Raw genomic sequence first — 16,977 nt, 5'->3', positions numbered from 1 at the left:
CACTGCGCCACCTGGGAAGCCTATTATTAAATTTACTTAACACCAAACTCACTTCTGTTTATAGACCCAGTCTCCCAATAAGAATGAATCTCTGGAGAGCAAGATGGCAGTGTATAAAAAAACATGTAGCGTAAGTGTTGGTGAATGATATTGTTCTCATTACAAATAACCACTCCCTCTTAAATTCTAAAACAAAAGGGGCCCTTTCACTTCTCCTTCTATTAGACTTCTCTGTGACCTCTAACATTACTGGTAATTCCCATCTTGATTTTCTGTTTCTTATCTCAGTGTCTGCAACATAACAGTTATCCAATTATATGCATCTCTTCACGCCAACTATCTTTCCAAATGCCAATCTTCCCTCCCTCTTTGCCAGGACTCATAATGTCACTTGGTCTCCTATATCTTCTGTTTAAACCTGGTTGATTCCAAGTTTCTGTTCTTGATCCTCTTGTTTTAGTCCTTTGTTTTCCCTTGTGTAATTTCATGCCTACTCTCATCATTTTCTATTATTAGCTATAAACCAATGGTTTTCATTTTAGTAGTCTAATAACATTTCAAATTAGTGTGTATTTATAATAAATGAATTCTGAAAGTCAATATCCCAAATACTACTTATGCTCATTGCATGTGACCATTAGCAAATGGCTCTTTCTCTGCTGGGCCATATGGAATGTACCACAAGAATTGATTTTATTATTTTTTCAGAAGGGATTACCTCTAAAACCCAATTTACCTGCTCAGTGCATACACTGAAACTGACTCTCATACACATCAAAACTATACTACTTCTATGCTTCATCATGTGAATAGAAACAATTATTCATTTTGGAAAAGATCCTACCTTTGTTCCATTTGTGTTCAAGACCATAACTTTGGCAAAAAGAAACTTGATATGTTACATATTCAACTGGGATCAGAGTCCTGAACAAGTTAGGTGTCTTGTTCAGTGATGAGGAAATAAGACCTTTAAAATTATATTAAATAAAATATCTTTCTGTTATATTTTTCTGCTGATATTAATTTTTCTTGAGTTGCATAGAAATAATTTAAATGCATTTAACACAATCATCACTAAAGTTTTAAAAAGCAAACAGTGTACTGCTTGATAGTACTCTAATTAGTTCTGCCTTTGTTTTGTTTCAAAAAACAGTAAGAGAATCCACCAAATGTTCATTGAGCTACACATATATCTATAGCAATTCCTTGTCTTATTCCTTCAATATTAAAATGCTGTATCAGCCTCCTTGTTCCTAATTTTGTTTATCTTTCTTTGATATATTTTTATTTTCAATTGAACTTGCCAAACATTTATTATCTTATCAAATTTCAGCATTTGGTTTTATTTATTCATCCTACTCAGTGTGCATTTTTATTTCATTAGTTAACTTCTATTATCTTCTTTATTAAGTTCTTTGACTCTATGAGCCAATGTTTTAAGTGCTATCACGATATAAACACATTAAATTGTTGTTAGTTTTATGAAGAAGATGCCATGTAATTCCATTTAAAAAGATAGAGAAACTGAGAAAAAGGTAGTTCAGTAAATTTCCCAATGTTTTACTGCTGGTGGGTGGCAGAGCCTGAACTCAAAATCAAGGTAGCCTGACTCTGGAAGCCAATCTTAACCATAACACTAGGCTGTTTCCTTTGTATTAAGTTTGGATTTCCATTTTCATGCCTAACTCTAACTTTTAGAGCTAAATGTTTATTTCACTTACAAATACAATTTCTCATTTTACAGAGTGCTTTTAAGGTAATACATTTTCTTTTGAACATCTCTTTGGCTACATCCAACATGATTTGGCAGGTTGCTCCCAGTGTCCTCATTTATTACTTTCTTCTTTGCTCTTTTTTAAGAGCAGTTTTGAAAGTTTTGCATTTAATGATGTAGTATTTTTAATGTGATGGGGTGTTTTTAAAAAGGTTTCATTTTTTTAGATCAGTTTTAGATTCACAGCAAAAATAAATGGTGGGGGGGGAAGCTATGTATATGTGGCTCTCTACTGCCATGCATACATAGCCTCCCTCATTATTAACATTTCCCACCAGAGTTGTGCATTTTCTACAACTGATGAAGTAACACTGACATACATAATCACTTTGGAAATCTATAGTTTACCTTAATGTTCACTCTCAATGTTGTACATTCTATGAGTTCAGACAAGCATATAATGATATGTATCATTTACCAACAAAGGTCCATATAGTCAAAGCTATGGTTTTTCCAGTAGTTAGGTATGGATGTGAGAGTTGGGCCATAATGAAGGCTGAGCACCAAAGAATTAATGCTTTTGAACTATGGTGCTGGAGAAGACTCTTGCAAGTCTCTAGGACAGCAAGGAGATCAAACCAGTCCATCCTGGAAATCAGCCCTGAAAATTCATTAGAAGGACTGATGCTAAACTCCAACACTTTGGACACTTGATGGAAAGAGCCGACTCATTAGAAAAGACCCTGACACTGGGAAAGTTTGAGGGAAAGAAGAGAAGAGGGTGACAGATGATGACATAATTGGGTGGCATCACTGACTCAACGGACATGAGTTTGAGCTAACTCTGGGAGATAGTGAAGGACAGGGAAGCCTGGCATGCTGCAGTTCATGGGGACACAAAGAGTCGGACACAACTTAGCAACTGAACAGTAACAACAAAGTTTCACTCTTGATGTTGTACATCCTATGAGTTTGGACAATGTATAGTGATATATATCCATAATTATAATATCATACAGTATTTTCACTGTCCTAAAAATCTATACTCAGCTTATTCTTCCTTCTGTCCCCAAGCCAACCTCTTATAACCACTGATCTTTCCACTGTCTTTATACTTCTGTCTTTTCTAGAATGTCATACAGTATGTAGGTTTTCTAGATTGGCATCTTTCACACTGTAATGAGCATTTAACTTCCCTTCCTATCTTTCCGTGCACATTTCATTTTAACATCAAAAAAATTTCCATTGTCTGGATATTCACCTACTGAAGGACATCTTGGTCACTTCCAAGTTCTGGGAAATATGCATAAAGCTGCTATAAATGTCCTTGTGAAGGACTCTGTGTGGATACCTTTTAAATTTCTAATGTAATCTTACTAGCAAATATATCGAATATAGAGAACAGAAAACAATTTTAAACACCTATATAGCCACCATGCATATTTAATAAATGTACTTGTCACATCTCTTTTCAGAAAAAGAGTTTTAAATAAAAGTTGTAAAAATGATTGAAACACTATTTTTATCCTATTCTGATACCATTGTCCTTCTTTTCCTAGAGATTACCATTATTCTTGCTGAAGGGTTTACACTTTTTCATATACTTCAGCATTGATAATGTTTTTTTAAAGTTATTCCATAGAGTCAAGTGTAACTTGCTTTTTCAACCCATCACTGTGTTTCAGTATTTGTATGTTGAGCATTACTACATGTAATTAAACATTGTTCTCCATAGGTTTGCTATTAAAAAACAACCCTACCAAGGATATCCTGGTGTTTGTATTCATGTTCACAGGTGTAAGAGTTCCTCTAAGGCAGGTCTTTAATGGAATTGCTGTATGGCACAGTACCTACATCTACTGGTTTACTATTTTGCAAGCTCTCAATTTACAAAGTAAATTGTAAAAATTTACTTTCTCACCATTTGTATACAAAATTCCTTTTTTCAGCAAATCCATTGTTATGACTGTTCACCTTTTAAATTTTCTTCACCTTACAAATGATAGGTTTTTTTTTTTTTACTTTATAAAATATTTCTCTGATAACTAATAATGCTAAACATCCTATATATTTATGGTCATTCTGGCTTTCTCTTTTTGAAAAACTTTTTCTAGACTTTTGCTTATGTTTAACCTTTCTTCTTCCTTTTAGTTTTCTAAAAGGTTCATAAAAGTTACTTAAACTTTCAAGATGCCAAATCTTTGCATTGGTGCATTGGTTGTTCTGAATTGTATTTGGTTGGCTTGTTTTTGGAATGCAATTCGTATCATGGAATGTCTCTCCCACAGCAGAGAAATGGGATGTGTTGCCAAGCAGGTGTTCTCAGCAATTTGTCTCCTAAGGTTCAGAAGAGGCAGAATTTTATCACTCTTGGTGTTCTCTAAGCCAGTGAGGATTTTGTATGATTTGGCTGCTCAGTACAGCAAAGGGAGAGGTTGACCTGTTAATCTTCTGTGGATCATTCACTTCAGGCTTTCAGCACTCCCATAATTGGTTCCCTCTGCTCTAATTCAGTGGAAATTCTCTTCTGGGCTAGGTTTGGTCTCTGGCTTCCTCTACTCCTCAATTTAACATTTTTTTAATATTTCGGGAAAGTTCCAAATGTCTGGCCTTCTGCTATCATCTCTTCTTGATTTCTAATACTGTTACAGATGTAATCTTTAATTCCACATTATTTCTTTTATTTTTAGAGGTTTAAGCCAGAAAAAAATTAAAGACATCTATTAATTTGCCTTTTTGGCTCATTGTCTATACATTTAATTTAAAAAATATACTTTAGAGTAGTTTTATGTTCACAGTAAAATTAAGAGGAAGTTAGAGAAACATTCCTTATACAACTTACCCCCCGTCAAATGCCCAGTCTCCCCATCTATCAATGATCCCCAGGGACATACGTTTGTCACATATGAAGAATTTTCACTGACCTAAAAATCCTCTGTGTTCTGCCTTTTTATTTCTCCAATCCCATCCCAACCCCTGGAAACCATTACTCCTTTTACTGTCTCTATAGTTTTTCCTTGTCCACACATTTTTCAAATAGATTCTTTTCCTTAAATCTGTCTATCTAAAGTCTATCTAAACTGTGACTTGCTAGCAATTGTGGAATACCATACTGGTTGCTCCTCATTGTCTCAGATGACTTAAAAAAAAAAAGTAAATAAAACAAAAAAACAAACCAGATATACTTAAATTACTGGAAATATCTCTGGAATTGTGATATTAAGATTGAAACTTAAATGTTAGCTAGCAGGTAGCAGCACCATGCAGTAACTGAGATCAAGATATGTGAAATAGGGTATGGAAGTCTATATTTTATAACAGAAGATGATTTATAATTCTCAATGTGGAGTGTGCATTCTACAAAAGTAGGAGATAACTTCTGGTTACATAGAATTGAGTGTACATATTCTCTCTACTCCTTGTAACATCCTACATTAATTGCTGTAAAGGATTAAGAATGGTGTTAATTCATCAGACCAAACACACAAACAAGGTCTTTTATAATATATCAAGTTAAAAAGCATATGAACAAGTACTAACTGGTTTATCTGATCATAGGATCCAAAGTGAGCAAGAAGTAAGCTGACTGGATCAAGAACCATACACTAAGAATTATATATTGGGGAAATCTGATTAAGATGGGTGGATTATACCCAGGTCAATTTATTGTTTATGGCAAGATACTATAGTTTTACAAAAGGTTACCATTGGGAAAAACTGGGCAAAGTTTATATGAGGTCTCTTTGTACTGTTTCTGATAGCTACATGTGACCTACAATTGTCTCAATGAAAGTTTTAATTTAACTTTTTTTTTTATTAATGAAGACAGAGTTTACTTTCTGGTGCATCTGCATAAACTGTTTATATTGTCATAACTGGGAAGAAAGTGAAGTAGTGTAAACAGAGAGAGAAAGAGAATGTATGTATAGGGGAGGTATATAAGTAACACAGCCTTATGTAAAATATGGGAAGTTGAACAATATTATATAAAACTGAAATGCAATTAAGGAATATATAATGATGCTACTAGATAAATAGAATTAACTACTACCAACACTAGTTGAGGAGATAAGACTGCTTGTACCTGGAAAGAGGGATTTTGGGTTAGTGTTAGGAAAGACAGAAAATAGCTCCCTGCAATTTTAAGCTTTGTTGTTATTTTTATTTTAAAATTATATATATATGTACATATATATATATATATACACATAACATTGTATCTTGTTAATATTAAAAGTCAACATACTAAAAATGAAAATATGATGGAAACATTAACTAAAAAATTAGATTTAAAATATAATGTTTTAAAGTAATATTTAAAGTAAATATCTGGATGGGAGACAAGGTGGTAGAGTAGAAGCTCACCTCCTTTCAGAAGAACACCAAAATCAAACAAACTACTCAATAACCATTGATTAAAAAAAAAAAATAGACTGGAAACTACCAAAAAAAAAAAAATTCTACATCCAAAGACATAACCAGACAGTAGCAGGGGCACACTCCTGATATAATCAAATCCAATAGCCTAGGATGTGTGACCCACAAACTGGAGAATAACCACAAAACAGATGTTCTCTCATAGGAGTGAGAGTTCTGAGCCACATGTTAGGCTATGAAGCATCTCTTCTGATCACAACACTATGAGATTAGAAGTCAACTATAAGAACAAAACTCCGTAAAATACATAAACATAACACAGAGAGCTAAATCCTTTACTCTAAACAAATGAAACAAAAAAAAAATTAAAAGAGAAATTCAAAAGAAGTCAAAGAGGAATTCAAAAAATACCTAGGGACGAATAAAAATATGACAATCCAAAGCCTATGGAATGTAGCAAAATCAGTTCTAAGAGGGAAGTTTATAGCAATACATTAATTTTTAGAGAAATGTAAATCGAAACTCCAATGAGATATCACATCACACCATCAAAATTTCGACAAATGCTAGATGCTGGAGAAGGTGTGGAGAAAAGGAAAATTTTCTACATTATTTGTGGGTTTGTAATCTGATGCAGCCACTATGGAGAACAGTATAGACATTCCTTAAAAACCTTAAATTGAAGAAAGTAGGGAGAACCACTAGACCATTCAGGTATAACCTAGATCAAATCCCTTATGAGTATACAGTGGAAGTGACAAATAGATTTAAGGGACTAGACCTGATAGACAGAGTGCCTGATGAACTATGGACAGAGGTTCGTGACATTGTACAGGAGACAGGGATCAAGACAATCCCCATGGAAAAGAAATGCAAAAAAGCAAAATGGCTGTCTGAGGAGGCCTTACAGATAGCTGGGAAGAGAAGAGAAGCGAAAAGCAAAGGAGAAAAGGAAAGATATTCTCATCTGAATGCAGAGTTCCAAAGAATAGCAAGGAGAGATAAGAAAGCCTTCCTCAGCGATCAGTGCAAACAAATAGAGGAAAACAACAGATTGGGAAAGACTAGAGACCTCTTCAAGAAAATTAGAGATACCAAAGGAACATTTCATGCAAAGATAGGCTTGATAAAGGACAGAAATGATATGGACCTAACAGAAGCAGAAGATATTAAGAAGAGGTGGCAAGAATACACAGAAGAACTGTACAAAAAAGATCTTCACGACCCAGATAATCACGATGGTGTGATCCCTCACCTAGAGCCAGACATCCTGGAATGTGAAGTCAAGTGGGCCTTAGAAAGCATCACTACGAACAAAGCTAGTGGAAGTGATGGAATTCCAGTTGAGCTATTTCAAATCCTCAAAGGTGATGCTGTGAAAGTGCTGCACTCGATATGCCAGCAAATTTGGAAAACTCAGCAGTGGCCACAGGACTGGAAAAGGTCAGTTTTCGTTCCAATCCCAAAGAAAGGCAATGCAAAGAATGCTCAAACTACCGCACAATTGCACTCATCTCACATGCTAGTAAAGTAATGCTCAAACTTCTCCAAGCCAGGCTTCAGCAATACGTGAACCATGAACTTCCAGATGTTCAAGCTGGTTTTAGAAAAGGCAGAGGAACCAGAGATCAAATTGCCAATATCCGCTGGATCATCGAAAAAGCAAGAGAGTTCCAGAAAAACATCTGTTTCTGCTTTATTGACTATGCCAAAGCCTTTGACTGTGTGGATCACAATAAACTGTGGAAAATTCTGAAAGAGACTGGAATACCTGACCATCTGACCTGTCTCTTGAGAAACCTGTATGCAGGTCAGGAAGCAACAGTTAGAACTGGACATGGAACAACAGACTGGTTCCAAATAGGAAAAGGAGTATGTCAAGGCTGTATATTGTCACCCTGCTTCTTTAACTTATATGCAGAGTACATCATGAAAAACGCTGGGCTGGAAGAAACACAAGCTGGAATCAAGATTGCTGAGGGAAATATCAATAACCTCAGATATGCAGATGACACCACCCTTATGGCAGAAAGTGAAGAAGAACTAAAGAGCCTCTTGATGAAGGTGAAAGAGGAGAGTGAAAGTGTTGGCTTAAAGCTCAACGTTCAGAAAACTGAGATCATGGCATCTGGTCCCATCACCTCATGGGAAATAGATGGGGAAACAGTGGAAACAGTGTCAGACTTTATTTTTTGGGGCCTCCAAAATCACTGCTGATGGTGATTGCAGCCATGAAATTAAAAGACACTTACTCCTTGGAAGGAAGGTTATGGCCAACCTAGATAGTATATTTAAAAGCAGAGACATTACTTTGCCAACAAAAGTCCGTCTAGTCAAGGCTATGGTTTTTCCAGGGGTCATGTTTGGATGTGAGAGTTGGACGGTGAAGAAAGCTAAGCGCCACAGAATTGATGCTTTTGAACTGTGGTGTTGGAGAAGACTCTTGAGAGTCCCTTGGACTGCAAGGAGATCCAATCAATCCATCCTAAAGGAGATCAATCCTGGGTGTTCATTGGAAGGTCTGATGTTGAAGCTGCAACTCCAATACTTTGGCCACCTCATGTGAAGTGTTGACTCATTGGAAAAGACCCTAATGCTGGGCAGGATTGGGGGTGGGAGGAGAAGGGGACGACAGAGGATGAGATGGTTGGATGGCATCACCGACTCGATGAACATGGATTTGGGTAGACTCCGGGAGTTTGCGATGGACAGAGAGGCCTGGCGTGCTGCAATTCATGAGGTCGCAGAGAGTCGGACACGACTGAGCGACTGAACTGAACTGAAAAACCTTAAAGTAGACCTACCACTTGACCCTGAATTCCTACTCTTGGGCATATACAGTAAGTCCCCTACATGCAAATCTTCAAATTGCAAACTTTTAAAGATATGAATGTGCATTCAGATGCCCAATCATATGAGTTAGTTCATGTGTCTGGTGTACACTATCATGGATGTGCATCCCTTACAAGTTATTATTCTTCTGTGTACTTTACAGTATCATATTATATCATAGAATATAATATCATTTTCTCAAGCTCAGAATGTCCAAAACAAACATAAAAAGCAACAGTGCTGTAGCTGATTCTCCTAAGAAGTACCAAGAGGTAACAATGGAAACAAAAATGAAAATAATTGAGATAGTGGAGCTAGTGAAAAAGATGGTAGGCATTGGCCATTCTTATAACATGAATTGTTTAACCATCAGCATGATTCTAAAGAACAAGGACCTAATCATAAAATATGTTAAGTTTGCTATACTGATGATGTCAACAACAATATTGAAGAAATGTGGAAAAGAGATGGATGGAGAAACTTCTCAGAATGAGGATGCAGGATGAGCATCAGGTTAATGTTGATTCAAGAGAAAGCTAAAAGCCTTTATGAAAACTTGAAAAAGAAACATGAAGAATCAGAGGGCACATCTTTTAATGTCAGCCATGGATAGTTTCACTGGTTCTAGGCTAGAGCCATTTTCACAACATAAAAGTAAGTGGCAAGGCAGAGAGGGCCGATATGGTAGCTGCCCAGACTTTCCTGCAACACCTTGAGAAAGTATTGATGAATTTGCTTATTTACCCAAGCAGCAGGTTTTTAACATGAATGAGGCAGGACTGTATTGTACTGGAAGAGGATGCCAGACTGAAGTTACATCAATAAATAGGAAAAGTTGATGCCAGGCTATAAAGCAACAAAGGATGGGCTAACTCTGTTGTTTGGTGGCAATGCTTCCAGCAATATAAGGCTGAAACCTCTTAATTTATCATTCAGAGAATCCAAAAGCCCTTAAAAACATAGCCAAGGGCTCTCTTTCTGCTATATGGAAGAGTAATCCCAAAACCTGGGTTACACCGACCATTTTCCAGGACTGATTTTTCCATCACTTTATCCTGTAGGTAGAGAAATATTGCTTAGAGAAGAACATTCTTTTGCTGCCCAACAATGCTCCAGGCCACCCCCCATTTATGGATGACTTTCATCCCAACATCAAAGTAGCACATCTGCCACCAAATACTACATTGCTCATTAAACATATGAACCAAGAAGTTAGAGACTTGCAAGAAATATTATTTATATCACACTTTTCTTCAGGTGGTAGAAGTGAATGATGAATCAGAAACAACCTTGTGACAATTTTGGAAGGACTCTAACATCTACAAGGCCATAAAAAACCATTGCTTTGCCTGATATTATGGCCATCACCATGAATGGGGTTTGGAAGAACCTTGGTCACAGTCTGTTCAAGATTTTCATGGATTTGAGAAGGTGGATGAGGAGTCCAAAGAGGTCTTCAGCAACTTAGTGACCCTTAGTAAGAAGCTGAAGCTAGAACTGCAAGAGGACACGACTTCATCGAACTCCTTACTGTGCAGCATGAAGAATTTAATAATGAAGATCTGATGGAATTGGGGGTCCAGAGGAAGGATGAAAAGAGACAAGAGGAAATAACCAAAGAACTGGAGTGATTCATGATGAAGTAAAGAGCAAGGGGATTTTCTTTATTGGAGGAAGTACTATTGGCTTTTGAGGCACAGGGCCCAAACATAAAACAGTACACGGAGGCTGCAGGAGCTGTTTAGAATGCAATGCAGTGTGAGCATATCATCTATGATGAGAGAAAAAGAGCTACTACTCAGACATCACTGGACCATTTTCTCAAGAGGGTAGATAGAATTGAATCTAGCAAGGAAGCAAAACCTGTGTCATCTTTGAGATGGATGAAACTGGAGCCCATTATACAGAGTGAAGTAAGCCAGAAAGAAAAACACCAATACAGTATACTAATGCGTATATATGGAATTTGAAAAATGGCAACAATAACCCTATATGCGAGACAGAATAAGAGACACAGATGCATAGAACAGTCTTATGGACTCTGAGGGAGAAGGTGAGGGTGGGACGTTCTGGGAGAATAGCATGGAAACATGTATATTATCATATGTGAAACAGAACACCATTCCATGTTTGATGCATGAGACAAATGCTCAGGGCTGGGGCAATGGGATGACCCAGGGGGATGGGATGGGGAGGGAGGTGGGAGGGGGGTCCAGGAAGGGGAGCACATGTAAACCCATGACTGATTCATGTCAATGTATGGCAAAAACTACTACAATATTGTAAAGTAATTAGCCCCCAACTAAAATAAATAAATTTATTTAAAAAAAAAAAAAACACCTGTGTCATCAATGTCAGGCGGGAGTGAAACTGCAGCTTGCCCTCTCTGTCCTATTACTGATGATCCTTCAGCTGTACCATCTCCCAGCCCACTCCCTCCTCCAGTCAGTAACTCTGCTTGCCTGGTCACTCAGTGCCAAAACCTGTGTGCCAGCTTTGTATTGTACTACTGTACTTTTCAAGATACTATACTGTTAAGATTAAAACTGGATTAATTCCTGTATTTTTTTATGTATTACTTGTGTGAAAGGTATCAAATCTATTAGAGTACATACTACATAGTCAATCATGTTAGTTGGGTACCTAGGCTAATTTTTTTAGACTTAAAATTTGCTCGCAGAACAGAACTCATTTGTATGGAAAGGGATTTATTACACCTGGAGAAACCATAATTCAAAAAATTAAGTAAGTCATGTTCATTTGAGTGATTCCCAGTTGGCGCTAGTGGTAAAGAACATACCTGCCAATGCAAGAGACATACGAGACTTTGGTTTAATCCCTGGGTCAAGAAGATCCCCTGGAGGAGGACATGGCAATCCACACCAGTATTCTTGCCTGGAGAATCCCATGGACAGAGGAGCCTGGTGGGCTACAGTCCAGTCAGTTCAGTTAATTCGCTCAGTTGTGTCCCATTCTTTGTGACCCCGTGGACTGCAGCATGCTAGGCTTCCCTGTCCATCACCAACTCCTGGAGCTTGCTCAAACTTATGTTCATCGAGTCGGTGATGCCATCCAACCATCTCATCCTCCATCATCCCCTTCTCCTCCTGCCTTCAATCTTTCCCAGCATCAGGGTCTTTTCCAAGGAATCAGTTCTTCACATCAGCTGGCCAAAGTATTGGAATTTCAGCTTCAGCATCAGTCCTTCCAATGAATATTTAGGATTGATTTCCTTTAGGATTAAGTGGTTTGATCTCCTTGCAAGCCAAGGGATTCTCAAGAGCCTTCTCCAACACCGCAGTTGAAAAGCATCAGTTCTTCAGTGCTCAGCTTTCTTTATGGTCCAACTTATATTAATACATGACTACTGGAAAAACCATAGATTTGACTAGATGAACCTTTGTTGGCAAAGTCTCTGCTTTTTAATATGCTGTCTAGGTTGATCATAGCTTTTCTTCCAAGGAGCAAGCATCTTTTAATTTCATGGCTACAGTCACCATCTGCAGTGATTTGGGAGCTCCCCAAAATAAAGTCTGTCACTGTTTTCATTGTTTTCCCATCTATTTGCCATGAAGTGATGGGACCGGATGCCATGATCTTAGATTTTTGAATGTTGAGTTTTAAGCCAACATTTTCACTCTCTTCTTTCACTTTCATCAAGAAACTCTTGAATTCTTCTTCACTTTCTGCCATAAGGGTGGTGTCATCTGCATATCAGCTTATTGATGTATCTCCCGGCAATCTTGATTCCAGCTTGTGCTTTATCCAGCCCAGCATTTTGCATAGTGTACTCTGCATATAAGTTAAATAAGCAGGGTGACAATATACAGCCTTGACGTACTCCTTTCCCAATTTGGGACCAGTTCCAATTTGGCAAAGATTCAGACATAACTGAAATGACTTAGCAATCAGCAAGCAATGTTCATTTTAGCACTATTTACAATAGTCAAGATGTGGAAGCAATCTAAGTGTTCACTGACAGAGGAGTGGATATAAGAAGATGTGGTACATATATAGTGGTATGTTACTCAACCATGAAAAATAATAAAATAATGCCCTTTGCAGCAACATGGATGGACCTAGAGATCATTCCATGTAAAATAAGCCAGACAGAAAGAAAAATATATGATATCTCTTACATGTGGAATCTCAAAAATTACAAATAAACTTGTATACAAAACAGAAATTGACCCACAGACATAGAAAACAAGATTATGATTACCACAGGGAAAAGGTCAGGGGGAGGGATAAGTGAGAAGTTTGGGTTTAAGATATACCTATCTCTAAATGGAAAACAGATAATCAACAGTGTATACTGTATAACACAGGGGACTATACTCAATATTTTGTAATAACCTGTAAGAGAAAAGACTCTGAAAAATATGTGTATATGTATAAATTGTTGTACCATTGAAACTATACAATATTGTAAATCAACTATACTTTAATTTTTAAAAATTAATAAAAAATAGTAAGTATCTAGTAGGACATATGTACAGATATGTAAAACTGGGCTTATAATATTACCCATTCTTATCTCTGAACAGCTGCATTTTATGTAATCAATAACCAGTGTATTTTGCAATATAAATTAACAATGCTTAGAATATTAGAAAATGGTTAGTTTTCTTCTTATTTTTGAATTTTTGTATATATGCTGATTCCTAGACACTCAACTTTTTAAACTTCTCATATAATTTTTACTTTTTTTATGTTAAAAAAAACAATGCATTATAAGTAAATGTAGACCCACACAGTTATAAACAATGTTTTCTGACAGGTTTGAAAATAAAATTATCTTAAATACAAATAAAAGATTTCAGTATTATGGGTTTGGGCATGTTAGTCACAGCAAGTATGAAAATGTTATTCTATTACTATTTCTGATTTCTGAATATCCCATATTCCTCAGCTCCAGGAAACCCATTGTAGGTAATGAGTCAGGGATTATGTCTATTTTACTTATCATTACATCTGCAGGAATTATTCCCTGAAACATATTAAGTCTCCAATAAATATTTATTGAAGATAATTTCTACAGATACAAATGCTGCTTCTACCTTTACTGTCATTTTAGAAAATTTCCCATATTCAATTTTATAAAAATATTCATGTGTATTCTATTTTGCAATTAGTATTTATTTAAAGAACATTGTCATCTTAACAAATCTAGAATGTGATTTTGGTATAGTATTTGAGAAGTAGCCAAGCACTTTATTTCTAAATATATAACCGGTATTTCAACTACTATTTTTGAATAATCACAGTATCACCACTGATTTCAAATGACATTCTTATGTTAAAATGGGACATTTTATTATTTGCACTTTGTAATTATTTGTTTGCCTTTTCCAGTGCCAGTATCATACAGAATTAATCACTTTATTTTATTAAATATTTTAATGTAAGACACTTTCTGCCCTTTTATTTTAAATAACTAAATATAGTAAACGGTATACGTCAAAATTTAACTAGAGGTACATGGAATGGAAAATTAAATACTGATGTATTTGAATAGTGCTTTTAATACCACTTTTTCCCACAGAATCCATTATGATTTATATTGCTTTACCCAATAGCCTTGTTGTTATACCAATGCATATTTGTTGTGCTGGTTTTTTCAAGATATATTTATTACCATTTCTTTCCCCACCCTTTAGCATTATTTATTTTAAGTGGATCACTTATAAAGAGCATGTAGTTAATATTTATTTTCTTTTGCCAATTTAAAATTTGTCTTTCAAAGAATGTGGTTTTCTAAATGATAAAAAAAAATAAAATTTAAATAGTTAATATTTTAGTATGTTACACTAACTGACATCACATTCTGTAATTTAGAAAAAGTCACATTATTTCTGTTTGAAAGTTGTGACATCATTTTATCCTGTCTCCCAGCCCTTCTCTTTATCTTCTTAATATTTCCAAGAAAACTGACAGCTATTCAGAGATTTCATCTTCAATTTCTTTCTCAGCATCTTTGAATGGATGTCATCCAGGCCAAGAGATTTGCAATTTTAGAGAGCAAATAAGTGCTCTGTAAAAATACCCTTTTTAAAAACCAACTATGTTAGGCTTCATATCACTTTACTAATATAGAGTCTGCCTTTTATTGTCTAGGTGGCCATCCATCTGGCCAGATAAAGCTGAAAACTGGTATAAGCTTTTACTCATATCTAATACATTAGCAATAAACCATTATCTTAAACTAAGCTGGGCTTTGTTTTCAGTATTGTTTCATTATAAATATAATTTAAGAAATAATTTTATGATCACTTAATATCATTTATTTCATACAAAACATTTCCTACAAATTTTGCTTAAAAAATCTTTATAAGTTCATGTCAATTTGTTATAATTTGATTATCTTGCTATTGTTTTTTATATTTAATTTCAATAACTGAACTCTTCAGATACCCTTACTAATTTCTCCTCTCAGGATTTGCGACTATATCTTCAGAATTTATTTCTGGAAGCAATCCATTATTATTCTGTTTCCTGTTAATGAATCCTATGAAAAGTGGAAGTCGCCCAGTCGTGTCTGACTCTTTGTGACCCCATGGACTATACAGTCCATGGAATTCTCCAGGCCAGAATGCTGGAGTGGGTAGCCTTTCCCTTCTCCAGGGGATCTTCCCAACCCAGGGATCAAACCCAGGTCTCCCACATTGCAGGCGGATTCTTTAACAGCTGAGCACAAGGGAAGCCAAGGATACTTCAGTATGTTGTCTATCCCTTTGCCAGTGGATCTTCCCTACCCAGGAAGTGAACGAGGGTCTCCTGCATTGCAGGTGGATTCTTTTACCAAACTGATCTATCAGGAAAGCTAATGAATCCTATACTACCCTACAAATGCTGAAACTTCAATTGTTTTTGTTGTTATTAATCTTTGAGAATTGAAAAAGAATTTTTTTTTCCCTTTTGAACGGTGTGTATTTGCCTAGACTCAAGTAACCAACCTCGACAATAATAAATTCTAAGTGTTCAAATTGAATCTCTTCCAGATTTTCTGTTATTTCAACTTCTGTGCCAGTCAGTTACTTCTTATTGGCTGGAATTAAGTACAGAATAGCAATTCCTCTCATCATTCTCTCTGGCTTCTAAGAGATTAAATTGACAGCAAGGCCAGCCAAGTATTTACCAAACCCAGCTTTTAACAGAATGAGTTTTGTGGAAGGTCTGGAAGATTAAATCTTACTTCTTTATAATACTGTCAGTTCTTTAAACTGAGTTTCTTTTCCTTATCTATTATATGAGATTGTGATACTTTTTCTTGCTAGTCTATTTTACATTTTTTTTTAATTTTTTTTATTGTCACCTTTTTTATTTTATTTTATTTTTTAATTTTATAAATTTATTTATTTTAGTTGGGGGCTCATTACTTTACAATATTGTAATAGTTTTTGCCATACATTGACATGAATCAGCCATGGGTTTACATGTGTTCCCCTTTCTGGACCCCCCACCCACCTCCCTCCCCATCCCATCCCTCTGGGTCATCCCATTGCCCCGGCCCTGAGCCCTTGTCTCATGCATCGAACATGGAATGGTATTTTACATTTTTTTTAAAGAACTAAATCAAGAATGCTGAAATAGCTTGAAAATTCTTGAAAAGTCCTCTACAAATGTGTTATGGATTTTGTTTTATGTGTGCATTTTGAAAATGGCTTTGTTTATTTGGACTACAAATCCTACAAGATTAGAATCCTCAATTTTTTTTTCCTACCATGTGGAACATATGTAAATAGGTACGTTATTAAACACAATATACTTTAGTATGTACCATATAACTAGACACATAATTAGACCAATAATAAATGGTTAATTATCAATATACTTAATTAATATGAATAATTCATTCAAGATTTAACAGTTACTCGATTTAGCACAACTACTTGGAAGGAACAATGAAAAGTGAAAGTGTTAGTCGCTCAGTCATGTCCAACTCTTTGCAACCTTACGGACTGTAGCCTGCCAGTCTTCTCTGTCTGTGGTATTCTTCAGGCAAGAATACTGGAGTGGTTAGTTCATCCCTTCTCCAGGGATCGAACCTGGGT

The sequence above is a fragment of the Giraffa tippelskirchi genome, chromosome 3 (genome assembly GCF_054371585.1).
Source record: "Giraffa tippelskirchi isolate mGirTip1 chromosome 3, T2T-mGirTip1v1.2.pri, whole genome shotgun sequence".
Lineage (NCBI taxonomy): Eukaryota > Metazoa > Chordata > Mammalia > Artiodactyla > Giraffidae > Giraffa > Giraffa tippelskirchi.
Note: the sequence above shows the minus strand (reverse complement) of the source record.